Here is a 14,429-nt window from a genome sequence, read left to right as displayed (position 1 = left end):
CATGTGTATGTGGTAGCTTTCTATTTTCTAATCACCACTCACTCATTTAAATGTAACTTAACAGAACATGAGTGTTCATCGAGTCTCTTGGGAAATGAGGGCCTACATGCATCTTGCTTATCTTGTATGACGATCCCTCACAATTTCAGTGTCTAGTTGATATTTTAAACCCGGTGGAATAAAATGAGTTGGCATGCACCATGCTTAGTGTAGCTTACTGTCCAGCTGTTCAAGTCTCTTCTCCATGCTGTCTGTCGACTCTGTTTTTGTGCTGGAACGTGGTCTGTGAAAAAACAGCAACCCAATTCAACATCCGCACTGGTCCCAGAGAGAGGCCGACGCAATCGGAGAGCCACTGACTCTACCACGGAGAGTACAATGTAGTCAGAACCGGCAGAAATGATGGCCAACACTATGCGTACCAGATACTTCCTCTAACCTTCAGCTGCAGCACGTAGATAAGAGCAGGAAGAAAAGGAGAGACCAGTGAGTCACGCACCGCTGAAGATGTCATGTGTTGTTGTGTTTGAGCTCGCTGTCATTCAGGGTCGCTGTGGATTAAAGAGTTGTTCTCAGCTGTGGCACATGGAGCAGTGGTGCGGATGACGGCAGAGTTCAACAGAGCTCCGAGCTCATTTCATGGCTGTTATTATGAGTGGCACTGATGCATGGTGCAGCTCGCCATTTATTTACTTATCACAATAACTCTGTTGATTATGTGTACTGACAGGGTCTGTCCATACATCTCATATCTCAAGAACAGCTGGGGGGAATTGTTCACTAACACGTAACTGGAATAATTCACCCACAGACGGTTTCCTTCATTCCTCTGTATTTATTTGTGAGCTGTTTTTGGTAATTACTGCCCCCTTTTTAATTTAATGCAACTTTATATTTATCGCTCCTCATCACATAACATGCCATATATATGTTCGACAATATTCCCTGTCTGTGTGTCTCAAGTGTGATCACAAAATATTATATTGACATTATAATATCATATATACCAATATGTAAATATTTCAGTAAATAACTATTCCCATGAGTAAATATGTCTTTCGTCACATTCTTTGCTTGTTCCCCTCTATATATACTTATTATTTGATTATGTTCATAATAGAATAACAGTGTCTGTAAATATAAAGAGTGTGAACATGTTGCCCTTTGATCGTTCCAGTAGAGATGTCCTGAGTCCCGGCTCCCATCGCAGACGGACACAAATCACATTCAGGTCTCTCCAATCACATGAAGACGATTAGATTAGACGAGTGAACTAATCTCTGATCATGTCTCATATCAGACGACTCTTTGAGGCTAATTAGGAGATAATGCTGTGATGTTCATCGGTCATGTCCACATTCTTTTCATGTGCATAATATTCACAAAGCACGACTACGTAAATACACACCATTTGAAACTTTACACTACGTCAGAAAGCAGGAGTAGTAGTAGTTTTGGAGCACGATACACTGTGTGTATATGTTATTGAACTTACCAGCATTAACAGAACAGTTACACTCACCGTCTGACTTCAGACCAGCATTCACAACCGGAGCCCGCTGCTTTGCGCGCTGTAGGCTCGTTGCTAAATATTAGCTGCTGCTAGCGTTTTTTTTTGAAAGCCACAACGTTACTCCTGCTGCAGCTGACTTGAATGTAGACACTCGAAGGCGTGGCTGCAGTAGGATAACTGAGCGCCAGCAGACCTGGGACCAGCTGACCCCACTTGCCTCTTAATGGATCATGAACGCATAAAATGATGGATACATGTAGCAAGATGAATGCATCCAAATGTAACAGTAAAAGTAATGATGTTTCTCCAGAGACGCAGCATTAAAACTTCTCTGACAAGTACATTTCACTCCAAAAAGTTACTTGAGTACATGCTCCAGAGTATGTGTACCTCTGCTCAAGAACTCATGTGCTAATTATGACAATTTCACACAAATGTCTAACAGGATGAGATGGCGAAGTGATGCCATTTTGGACAGACGTGGATGTAAACTACAACCTGACTGGTTGGCGGAGGGATACAGCCGCGATGTGTTAGCTCTAGTTCCTCTGTGCTGTTTGACGTTTGTGGACGTCAGCAAAGAACCTTTTTTTTGGAAGGGTGACATTTTGAATCGTGTAACAGCGGAGATGACAAATCACAAAGGTTATCCCTTCTTTTATTCTCAGACACCACCGATGTGCCCTTTAGCAAGGCACTGAATCGCGGACAGCTCTGCTGTAGAAGTCTGCTGCTGACTTGTGAATTTGATGTAGCGTGATGTAGCAACAGAGCCCGTCACAGCTAAACCTCTCTGGTCAAATTTAAAGGTTAACAGATGCACAATATGGCCGCTTCCATGAGCCAATTAAGCCGCGGTTCAAACAACTGCTGCCACTCACTGCTGCTGCTATTAATCTTCCATACAGCTGCTCGAGTTTATCCAACACTGAAGTCTACGGTTCTCAGTGTACGAGTCCTTGCAATGCTCAGTCAGAGCTCACAAAAGACATGAAAGATTCAGGCGCGATGCAGAAATCAAGACCAAAATCAATAGAGAAACGCTCCATGCAGGAGAAAGTAGTTGCTCTCTCAGTAAAAAATGGATGCTCGTGTCCCGCTGGATCACGTCCCCACAGACCTGTGGAGGAGCTTATAGAAGTCTTTCAGTGCAGAGGAAGAACACAAAGGAAGTGTGTCTCTCTTCACAGCTCTTCGTCAGGTTCTGTATTGAGTTATCCATCAGAATAATATCTGTGGATCTGAGGCCTGAGCGGTTTTTATCTTTCACACTGTGACTTTTACCTTCATGCTTGACCCGTCTCTTTCTTGATCCGAAGGACTTTCCCCCTGCGTGTATAACCGACCTTGAAGGATTTTGGGGCTCCCTCTGGTCTTTGAACCGTTCTGCTTCACTCTCTGGTTACTGAGAATAATTGAAGTGTTTCATTCAATAATGAATCATGTTCAGAGCAGATATTCAGCTTTCTTACAACAATAGTGATCCGTAATGGGTTTTACTTTGATGTTAGAGTGATTATTGTAAAAGAGAAAGAGGCTGAAATCTAACTTTGGAAAAGAGCTTGATTTAATTGACTGTATAATCTTTTAAATGCCCATTATAAGCTGCCTAAAAGGTGACATCTGTTGACCTACAGCTGTCTGCCTATCTTCAACACGGCTTTCCCGCCTAAACTTTAAAACCCACGTAGGTTTTTGCCCAATTGTGGCAATATATGATTCAAGGTCCCTTAAACATAGTATAAGTATATTCTTTGTTATCTAATAAAGTGAAAGCTCAAAGGTCTACTAACTGGATCTAGATGCTTTCAACGGCCTCTCACGCTTCTTTCACGTCACATTTACGGAATAAAGAAAAACCAAACAGAACTCAACTGTGCGCACACATTAGAGTCACCTCCAGTTAATCTTCTAAGAAGGCGAATGTTTGGGCGAATGTCTGTTCTATTTAAGTGGCAAAGAGCCAGCGTGCACAATACCTGAAATCAAAGCAGCTAAATGGAATTCAGCCAGAATTCATTTCAGTGTTTCCACCTGTGCAGCAGGAGAGCCGTGGTTATTGTGAGCCTGGATGTCAATACGCAATTAAGCCGTAGGTGTACCGGCACAAGATGAACACCTATTTCCTGCCGGCAGCTCATTCTGGGAACATGTAATATAGCTTTTTGTTTTGTACGGTATTTATTCTGCCTGCCTTCACACACAGATGCAAAATTATATTCATTTGTCTGATATATACAGCTACGCCGAAGGGTAGAGTGAGATATTTCTGTTATTTTGTTGATGAAAAAGAATCAGTCTGAGAGGTTTCATTTGTTTTGGCAATTTTTGACAGGTGACTCAACAAGTCAATATCAGACACTGTGACAGGTGTACAGGGAATGGCTTTGGAAGGCTCAATTCACCATTGAGCCTTCTGCTAGCATCGTGGGCCAAACTGACTGAAGTCTGAGTGACGGGAGCTGCCCACTCGACAACCTCAGTAATCTAGCAGCTCTCACCCACCCTTCTTTCTTAATGACAGCCAGTCCACGCTCTATTATTGGATTCAAGTGCCATGTAATCATCCTTCACTTTGAAATCAGCTCATTTTCCTAATCACATCCCACCTCTGTGAGACAGGTCGTCTGCTCCTCTGAAATAGGAAAGGTTTACGGGATGTAAAAGGACACCTTTACTCACCCAGTGAGAACATATTAATAATAACTTTTATTTATCTAGCACCTTTAAAAACAGAGTGCTTTGACAGACAAAGCAGGAAAAACAAGGCAATAGTAACAACAACAGAAAGCTCAGTGAGACTGTTGGATACGTTAAAAATAAACTAAGAAATAAATAAAATAAAATAATAAAAGATAAAAACATTTAATAAATAGAAAAAAAAAAATATATATATATATATACACATATACACACACATATACATATACATACAGTATATATATTATATATACATACACATATACATACATATATACATATAAATACATATACTGTACACATAAACAGTTGCACTCAAAATGCTTCAACTCGTGGTTCTGGTTCTGCAGGTGTTTAGTCATTTGTATTGCACAAATAATAATTAGGGCCTGAGGATGGCGCCACCTGAAAAATCAGAGGATAATTAAAGTCAGTTGGATTCATCATTTGGGAACTATGAATCACTATGAATCTCTACTAAATGTACCTGGTAGTTGGTAGTGAAATATTTCAGTCTGGAAATACGATGTGTTGAGATGACCGCCCGACAGGCAGTGCCACCACAGAGCCCCCCCACTATCATGGCTAAGAACTTCACAGGAAGGCAAAGTCTGTTTCCACATAGCTGGTTAAAGAGTTTGACAAACAGTTGGATCTCCCACTGAAAAAAAGGTTGAGCGTATTTTTACCCGGTCTTGTCTCGGTCTCAGATAAGGAGGACTCTGGATTTTATTTCGGGGCCGGCCAAGACCACGGCTGCGGGGACTTCACTAAATTGCCTGTGCATCAGTGATTTATTTGTTATCATTATTACTGTGATTGCTCATGGAAAACCAAGGAACATTCCCAAACCTAAAATTCACCTCTGCAATGTCGTTTGATTGTTTTATCAAGACAAATGTCATGGTACAAAAAAAAAACACCCACATACACACAGGTACAGTATATATGGCATTAAAAGAGGTGAGTGAAGAGGACTCTTCTTTTCTTTTCTGTTGGTATGTGGATAGTTTAGATCAAGTTAAGGAGTGCCTATGGTTTGCATGTTCCACATTTTATTTTACAAGTGTGTCACACAGTGTGGGACTCGCACTGGTGTGGTCTTGGTGATGACTTGGTCTCGGTTTAGGTGGTCTTGACTACAGCCAACCGTACCGAACCGATTTCTAAGAGGCATTGGGCGTCGACCAAAATGCCTCTGGACACGATTGGATAGACATACAGCCGATTAAATCAAAGAAACATGTGACGTAGCGCTGAGTCACAGAAAGATGTAAACAGAGTGCAGCTTGCAGAGATCTGTGTTGGTGTACAATCAATATGTCTGTGAACTAGTGTTGCCATTTTTGCCATCAGAATTTGAAGATAAGAAGTGTTTTTCCTCACTTAGGACAGGCTAAGCGTCGGCATCAACAGAAGCAGATAAACAGAATACGGGATGCTAATTTGGATTTTATTGACTGACCCTTGTTAAAAGATTATTATCCGTTAACGACAAGATTAGTGCCTTGCATGCTGGGGTAACTAGCCGCCCAGCTGCATCAATGACCCGATGCAAAAACAATTCACCCGTATGGGAGAGTTAGCAGCCACGGTGTTGCATCGTCGTGGACACATGCGGCCACTTTCCTAGTGAGTCTCTATCGCATTAATTAGTTTATTGCTGCAAGGTTTGTCAGCTGTGTCTGGCTGACGTACTCTGTTAGGGTTTCCGCCAGCGTATTGCAAACAATATCGAGTGTCTGGTCGACAGAGAGTGTGTGTGACACTGAGTGGGGCGACTGTGGCTAAGGGGATAGCAGGGCTGCCTTTCTATCAGAGGGTTGGCGGTTCAATCCCCAGCTCCGGCTCATCTAGTCTCATGTCGATGTGTCCTTGAGCAAGACACTTAACCCCAAAATTGCTCCCGTAGTTGAGCCTACGGTGTAGAAATGTGATAGACTCTGAATTGTAAGTCGCTTTGGATAAAAGCGTCTGCTAAATGACTGTAATGTAATGAGTATGAAACAGTAGCGCTACAGCTGTGAAAGTAGCAGTGCGGCGTGTGTGCAGTGAATAAATGCTACAATTCGTAAAGCCCCAAGTTAGCATCAACGGTGGCTCAGTTAATGTGGACTGACCTTCAAGGTGGACCAGCACTTTTCACCTTAAGTGTCAAGCCTCTCCTCTGAGTTTTGCTCAGCTTTTTTTCCGTATTTTTAGTGTAACTGTTTAACTCATACTCATCGTTGGTTAACGGTTTCACAGAAAATGATTTAAATCCCTGAACAGAATCAGAGCAAAGATGCCGAGGGTTGTAAAAAGTTGTTACCTAATCCGCCAAATTCCAAGTCTGACTAGAATATCCATGTCCGAATGGCGTAGTATTACAGAGCTCAGCTTGTTGTAAAGTGCTGTTAAACTCTTGAACTCCTGCTAATTAAATGTGCCATATTTAGGTTTTGGTATATTTTGGAATATACCACTTAATTAATAATAATAATTAAAACACAGATCTGACACCTGATTTAATTCATGAAGAAAAATAAAAAAACTTGTTTTGCTGGACGGACATCTTGATGACATCTAGTCCTGTTGAGTCCGGGGAAGACTTTTTGACAAAACGCTTTTCTGCCAAATGACCTCCCCTGAGCAAACAAAGCTGGCAGCCAATGAATTCATAACAGCATGCCGTCCTCCACTAATGGTCCACTGTCAAGAAACGCATCACCATAATGGAGAATAATTAGTTCTCTCCCCAATCGCTACCTGTAATAGTGTCTTGCTGTAGTGTGTGATATAAGGCAGTCGTCTGTTTTAGATGTTGTGCTTGTGCCTGTGTGTGTGCTTGTGTAATCGAATTGAATAATCAGAATTAAACATTGTGTGTGCCGTGTAATGGAACGACTCTGTAACATAGTCATCACTCTGGGACATCATCGCGTGGAGAAAACCATCGCCATCCAACAATGACAGAAGGAAACGCAGAATGATGGCCACCGAGCAGCTCTCTGGTACCTCACCATGTGTCGTGAACCACTGGGAAAAAAAGCTTACCTCGATAAGCGTAGAGCGAGCTAGTGGAGGGAGCCCTCAAACTTAGCACAGCACGGATCACTGACAATGTGTCATGGCCAGCCTCTGAGTCACAGGTGACTTTGTTGGTTCAATGACTGGACCTGCGCATTATGCATAAAGCACCGCCATGTGGCGGTCAGGAAGACTGAAATAGAACTTTCTGTTGGCTACACTCTGTACAGGAGTAATCTGATATGCACCAAGGTGGCTGTCAAACCATTTATCATTTTAATAAGGCGGAGGCGGTTCAGGGGCCCTGAGTTGCTTTTCTCTCCCCGCTGCCATCTCCAGGGGCCAAATTCATTTTGAGCAAGTGATTGTAAGATAGTTCAACCCTCTACTTGCTGGGCACTATGAGACATTACTGGTGCTGCTGAAAAACCTCATCTCACACAACCTCGACGCGTTTTATTGATGTCATTGATCTGTTTTTCATGTTTTATATTAATGCGGACTGATGTGTACACACTGCAGCAAACACATTGAATCGTAAAGTTGAGACGTCACTCACAGCTACCGGAGGTGACAAAGTGCATATTCAGTCAGTGTTTGAAGTGCGTTCAAGGCTGCACAAGACGACTGGTAATGGTGCAGCATTCATTAAACTATGAGATGGTGTGCAGTCGTGCCTGCAGTGGGAGATACATCAATGTACAGCGAGGCAACATGGGGACATCCAGACATATCCTTCAACTTGAAAGTGATGATTTCCTTTCAAAAAGATACCACAGGGCTGCAACAGCTGATCAATTAAGTTAATTAATGAATTTAAATATCCCTGCATATCTGATCAACAGGGCAAAACTCGTAAAACATCAGACGAAATCTGCAAATTACTAAATTTGGGAAGTTATAATCGGCAAATATTGAATTTTAGTTTTACAGAAAAAAAACTTATTTTGAGTTATCGATTATCAAAATAGTTGTCAATTAGTTTTCTACAATCTACTAATGAACTAATTAACTTGATCATATAATCTAATGCTAATTCCTTAAGCGAACATCAACAAGAGGATTTAGTTGAAGTTTTAGTTTGGTTGAAAGTCTAAATTAATTCTGCACTCGTTCCAACTGAAAGATAAACGCCTTAAAGTGACATTGAGGGACATCCACAGACCTTGAATATATTATGTTACCTTTTCTATTATTATCGTCCATCTGACCGGCCTGTTTCGTCCCGGCTGTTTTTAACTTTTTTGCTGCTTCTTGTCTGATTTTCAGTGGAATTGTAGAGGAATTTCCACGAGTTGCTTTTTTCCTTCAAGGAGCCACTGACGTCATCTACCACCTGACCCGTCTTGACACACGAAAATATCTGTGTGTGATTAATATCCGGATAATAATCCAAACAGCTGTTAATCACAACATGAAATGGCACGCGTACTTCCAGACTTCACGTATTTATGGCTCCAGCCAGACTTTGAATTACTTTCTTGTACGTAGCCTACATCAGAGTTTATTATGTTAGAATTTTTTAAGAAAGCAATTCTCCACTCCATAAAAACTCCAAAAACCTTCAACGCATTATTCTTTCTGGCGATAGGGTGAGGGAATGTGAGCTTACCCTTGCAGTCCCAGTGAACAGCTGATTATTATTCATGTCATCTGATCCGTTTCAGTTTAATTCTCCCCACAAAGGTTATCACTCAAATACATAACGCAACACTATCAGCTCTATCAGGCTGACAGGGAGGGAATGAAATCATTCAACTGGTACTTCAATTTACTTACCAATTAGGCGTAACATTGCACACTTTGGGGTCCTTTTCACTCTGGGAATATGCACGAACATTATTGATTTGTAAGAGTGGCATTTAACAATGTAACAGAAGCTCCGGGGGAAGAGACAATCGAGAAAAATAGGTTGTAGAACCGGCACATTTACAAATGTTAACACGATAAATTAAGGGTTTATTTGGACCAAATGGTTCGAACAGGAAGTTTCATTTTTGCTTATGTCCAGTTTGAATGAGGTGTGCTACGGAGGCGTGGCGCCGCACAAACTCACAAAAAGATGTCAGTCCCATATACTATTTAAATTGTTTTTAAATATTTGAATGAAAGTTCAAAAATCATAACCCATCTCTACTATTTATTATTTTGAGTTTGATGTTCAGTTCCAGATTCATCAGATCTATGCAGGTTATTCATATAGGTATTTATATGAGTGATCTGTTTATTTAAGCATTATTACTTTGACTAAGACTGCAGTCTAATTCTTCTCTTTTTTACCAATTCCAAAGAGCGGTGTCATTTGCAAGCATCCCATTCATTTCTCATGTTATATATGCATAGCAGAGTGGTGGAGGCGCTTCACATTGACTGCTCTACATTTGCATGAAGTAAAGGTCCAGTCTAATTAATGCAAATCGGGCAGGAAAAGAAAATGACGTATGACGTGAAAACTCAAATATTGTTCAAAAGTTCTAGCTGACATAGAGATTTTGGGAATACAAGTCAATTTCTGTCTTTCTCTTTTAGACTTTGGAAATGCTGAATGAATTTCCAATCAACCTTAAAGAGCTGCTCAATCCGATTTATTTTAAGTGGTACCTTAAAGGAGCCTTCCCTCTCTATCCAACCGCTACTGTGGGATGCATGTGTGTATTCGTGGCGTGTGTGTCTCTGTGTGTTCGTGGGGGGTGTAAGAGCTCCTGTGGTTTGTGAGAATCCCAGCCATCTGTCTGGTTACGCTCCGCTGCGCTGGCGGAGCTGTGTCACTTTGGCGAAATCCTCTGCGGAACATTAGCTAACGATCCCGTCAAAACTTGCATTACCACCGAGCTTACCCGGGATTACACACTGGAGAGCACACACACAGTGCAATAACTCACCACGGAGAATGGTGTCCACAAGCACAAAGGAGACCCCTTCAATCATTTTTTTTTTTCATGGACAACATTGAGTGGGCTCCGTTTATTCCCCAAGAGATCGGCAAGGTTGTCGATATCTGCTTTGGTGACATTATTGGGAATTAGGTGTGATTTATGTGACTGATGCATTTGGCCATTTGTTCCTGTCAGGCTTGTAGAGCGAGCATCCATTGGACAACAAAGCAAGGACAGTCTGTTTCTCACATTCATGAGCCATCTGAAGGCTCCAATTTGCCTGTTCTGCCCGCTCCATAGACCGTTGTTCTTATTTCTGTGAGCCGTTGTGCTAACCACTGTGCTAACTGTGCTGCCTCCATCCATTTAGCTCATCTTTTACTGCACATTTAAAAGAGAAAGGATTCTCTTAAAGCTGACTTTCTCAGATAGCTGAACATGGGGCCTGGCAACGTTTTAGAAGAAAACAACACATGAGTGTTTACAGTAGATCGAGGAATCCGCAGTTCCTCAGAGGGGACATGAAGGGGACATGTGAGGAGGCAGCGATCCAATTCCAAGAAACAAAAGTATGAGGGAGAAACGGCAGCACTCTCGCGAGGCACTTAGTGTGTGACACCCATCTGTGTAGTGGATGAAAACAGAACACGACCGGGCAGCTGAACGTCTGAACATCTATTTTTATATGTTCCCGGGAAAAAAATAGTTTGAACCAGGACATCATTTCTGGAAAGAAAAGGTTTTTCATATGTAGTGTTTCACATAGTACTTGTATGACTTGGGTACCTCTAGTAATAACTGTGGAGGTTGTCTGTGATCTTAATGCGGTGCCAATCTGCCATATCTGTAATTTGTCAAGTAAAAATTCAACCGCAAATGACCTACCATGTTTCATCAAAAACAGAGGTCATTGGATAGAATTAATCCCGTGCAAAATGGCATTTTCTGCGATTCTGTTTCGTATTTTTATTTTTTTGCCAGAATGTTTTGCTTTCTCGGCGCCTCTTTCCTCGTGGAGAATTACGGAGGCTGCGTTGGCAATTCTAAATGGAAATGTTGACACCATTTTGGGTGCCAATTCAGGAGGCTCACCTCGCAACACAGCCATGAAGACCCATTCGCACGACAGCAAGAGGTCTTTGTGAGTGCAAACATAGAAAGGCTTATACAATATAGTAATATTTATAATATGCAATATAAATATAATTTGGAATTCATTTAGTATTTTTTAAATAAGCAGATGTTACGCAGAGCCTTAACATCATACCCGGGGATAATTCAATTATTATACAGACGCTTATCCCGTGTGAGTAAACACAGAGGTTGGGGGTTGGAGGTTGGAGGTTGGGGGGTGTAATTGATTTCGAAATGACATGAGGTCCCATGGTAATACTAACCCCTTGTCAAATCACCACAAACAGAATTCCATTTACCTCCATTGTGTTGTGGGGGTGACAGGAACCTCAAACAGATATCTTAAAATCTGAGCAAAGATACACACGACAGAGGTAGTTAAGATTTTAATAATCTGTAAATTTAGGCCCTGACCGAACCATTCAAATGAACAGTTTGTATCCTACACACTCGTCTTAGTGAGTTTGTAGTCTGTCAATGTTTCTGATAGGCCCAAGAAAGAGAGGCACATCTTCATTGTGATCGTCAGCGAGACATTCACACACGCTCAGATGCCGTTTGTTTTGCAGTCAAAGGAGACGGGGCCGCCCGCCGCCTGTTTGTGGTGTGGTGTCGTCGCTGCCTTTGAACCGTGCGAGGCAAAGCCTGCTGCCAGCGGCTCGCCGTGTCGTCAGCCAGCTCAGCTCAGGCAGCACGACGACGCGATCGCTGCTGTCACATCTGCGGAATGGGACAGATCAGACGATGTGTGTATCAGAGAGAGGGAGAGAGAGATGGGGGGGGGGGGCATGTGTGATTACGCGTGTGTCATCAAGGGCAAGACGGGGGAAAGGGGAAGATGAATGCAGCCGCTGGGGGCATCGCCAAAGCTGTCACTTTTGGTTCACGTCTGCCACGTTGTTTTTGGCAAACAAATGCAAGCCTGCACAACTTCACAACTAGCTTTTCTCTTTATCTCATCATCTTCATCATCATCTCACATACACACACTGTCTCACTGACATCCATGCTATTCCCGTCTCTCGCTCTCTCACACACATGAGCATGGTGAGATTGAGGGCAGTATTGTCCAACTAGGTACCCGCTTGCATTGATCATACAGTTAATTCACCACCATTAAGGCCTAACCTGGAATGTTTAGGCAGGCCAATTATCATTGGGCAAAAACTAGGCTTTTAGCATTGGTTTAGAAAACACTCAAATCAATAACAATCCTTTGCTGCGATGCTCTGACTGCAACTGTATCACAAGTTGTAAACTGTCATTCTCGCCGGTGCAGCTTGACAAACAAAACCCCCGTCCTCATTCTGTTGCTGAATACACAGGCGGCGCGCTCTGCTTTGTACAAGACTCCCAAATTAAAACAGCAGTTAACAAACAGACACGCTCATTACAGTTGCTCCCAATCATTTCAACGGTGGCTTTACAGGAAATGTGAGTAGTGCGGAGGGAAGTGGTGTCTGGGGAGATGGAGGGAGACTGTGGAGAGAACGCAGCTGCATCGGTGGATTAGCATCCAAATGGAAAGGTGCTATTTGGTGTTAATGACGGAGAGAAGTTTCTCCTGTGAAACAGCGGGGTCGTGTATTTCAATCAGACTTCTAACAGGATGTGTAAAAGCACTCCACACAGTGACATACGGCATGTTAAAGTTGTAGTAAATTGATTGTTTCAATTATCAATTGTTCACTTGCAGTTCCACGCTTCTGATGATGATTTAACAATTGATCATAATCAACAGCAAAAGTACAGCTTCCCGTTTTGCTCCATTTGTGTGAAAGGATCAGTCACAGAAATGTTACTCACTAAAAACAAACTTCAGCTTCAAGTACTGTTGTTGGACAGAAGTTATAAACATTACACATTTAGTAATGTCAAGGAATCATAAAGGGGACCTAAAGATTTCAAAATATTAAAGCTGTAGCTATAGCTGTGATCCTCCCCCACAGCCCAGTGGGGAGGATCAGGACACAGATCAGGAAACTGAATGTTCTGAGTGCTGCCAGATCTTAAACGCAACCAATATCTCCTGGACCTGCTAGCTGATAGTTGCTTCATTGTGAATTCAAACAGGGGTTGAGATCAATGGAAATAAAGCTATTCTTGTTTGCTGACAGTGTACCTGCAGTGTTCAAAGACAAAGCTTTCACATAGAGCTGCAGTTTTACTTTAGAAATAACTTATATAGGAAGTGACAGTTTGAGTCTTTTCTTTTCATAGTGATCTGTCTTCTTTTTTGTTTACCTTCCATGTATTTTACCTTCCATGTCAAACAGCCTTTGGCTTTATCCATTCCCATTCTGCCTGTGTCTGCAAAAAAGTTTTCAATGCTTAACTTCTTTATTTGACATCATTTCAGTATCTATTATAATATCTACGTACATGTAAAATTATGACTTATTATGTCATATTTGGCTGGACCCCTCAGCCTGCACGAACGTAATACTTCTGAGGCCTTTCTCGTCCATTTAGCTTCTTCTCCTCTCCAGCAATTTAACCAATTTGTGTGCAGTTACTTTAGGACCTCTCAAGTGCATAACACTCAAGCCAGAAAGTAACGGTTGTAAAATGACAACATTGTGTGTAACCTCTGAATGACTTTTCAGCCTCCAGTGAAATATAGCCGTTATTTAGCCACGCTAGCAGTATGGCTAAAGGGATGGCAATTATCAGTTGGTCTGTCTGTCGCTCCACTACTTTGGTCCATACTGAAATATCTCAACAACTGTTGAATGTATAACCATGCAGTTTGGTTCACACATTCTTGGTCCCCAGAGGATGAAGCCCACTGACTTTGGTGATCCCCCGACTGTTCAGCTAGCGCCTCCAGCAGGTCAAAATCCAGTGTAATATCTCACCATCCACTATACGGATTGGCACAATTTTGTACCCACATTCATGATCCACAGAGGATAAAGAACTCAGGTGATCCCCAGACTTTTCCTCTAGCTCCACCATCAGGTTAACAAATGTAAGTGAAATGTCTCGACAACTCTTCGATGGGTTGTCAAACAGTTTGGTTCAGACATTGGTGTTTCCTGTAGGATGAATTGAGATAACGTTGGTGGTTTCATTCCATCATCAAGTCAGACTTTTATTTTGTTTAATACTTTTGTTTATGACAAAATACTTGCAAAATAAATAAAAGACACTCCCATCCGCCTAAGATGTACCTTGAGTTTAGTGCTGTAATTAGC

General features: G+C 42.0%; 1 protein-coding gene across 1 annotated transcript in view; it reads left to right on the top strand.

Annotated features, from left to right (window-relative positions):
* klhdc8b (kelch domain containing 8B) overlaps positions 1 to 14,429 on the top strand; it is a 112,142-nt gene that overhangs the window by 37,051 nt on the left and 60,662 nt on the right. The gene's annotated exons all lie outside the window — the stretch shown is intronic.

The sequence above is a fragment of the Anarhichas minor genome, unplaced genomic scaffold, assembly GCF_050575085.1.
Source record: "Anarhichas minor isolate MPS153535 unplaced genomic scaffold, ASM5057508v1 ptg000020l, whole genome shotgun sequence".
Lineage (NCBI taxonomy): Eukaryota > Metazoa > Chordata > Actinopteri > Perciformes > Anarhichadidae > Anarhichas > Anarhichas minor.
This window is presented reverse-complemented; position numbering and strand designations above follow the sequence as displayed.